The sequence below is a fragment of the Cornus florida genome, unplaced genomic scaffold, assembly GCF_030987335.1.
Source record: "Cornus florida cultivar Cherokee Brave unplaced genomic scaffold, ASM3098733v1 CherokeeBrave_3.0.0_Hap2_Chr02, whole genome shotgun sequence".
Classification (NCBI taxonomy): domain Eukaryota; kingdom Viridiplantae; phylum Streptophyta; class Magnoliopsida; order Cornales; family Cornaceae; genus Cornus; species Cornus florida.
This window is the reverse complement of record NW_026775572.1, coordinates 34,858,828-34,859,675: the sequence shown is the minus strand read 5'-3', so window position 1 is coordinate 34,859,675 and position 848 is coordinate 34,858,828.

Here is an 848-nt window from a genome sequence, read left to right as displayed (position 1 = left end):
ATGATAAATAGTGCTAAGATGCAACTCTGTACCCAAAGCCTGCTAAAAACTCTTCCAAAATCTTGACACAAAGCTCGAATCCCTGTCCGATATAATAGATAACGGAATGCCATGTAACTTCACAACCTCTGTAATTTAAAGTCTCGCCAACTATTCTGAAGTGAAATAAGTGCGAATAGTCAATAAATGAGCTGATTTAGTCAACCTATCAACGATGACCCAAATGAAATTGTGATCCTTAAATGAATTAGGCAATCCCTCCACAAAATCCATAGAAATGCTTTCCCACTTCCACTCCGGTATAGGTAATGGCTGTAGAGATCCTAGCGGCCTCTGATGATCAATCTTTACCATCTGACAAGTACTACATTGAGAGACAAAAATAGCAATGTCTTTCTTTATACCTGCCCACCAAAACTGTCACTTCGTATCTTGATACATTTTATCTCCTCCTAGATGAACAAAAAACTCCGAATGATGAATCTCAGTCATTACATCCTTCCTCAAATTGTCAGCAGGAGGTATTATTAAACACCCTTTGTACCTCAAACCCCCATCAGTCCCAACATAGTAAAATGGAACTTCCCAGAAGTTATTTCTACAACTTTGTCAATGCACTGCTGATCCATGAGTTGTGCCTTTAAAACCTTGTGAATGATAGATGGTGTAACTACTATGCAAGCCATAAAAGCATCCGATAACTCGTCAACGGTCTTCAAAGCATTCCATTCAGTGGTGAATAAAGTAGAAAGACTTGCATAGGGTCGGCGACTGAGTGCATCTGCCACCATATTTGCTTTCCCTGGATGGTACTGTATAGAGAAATAATAATCTTTCATAAACTCTAA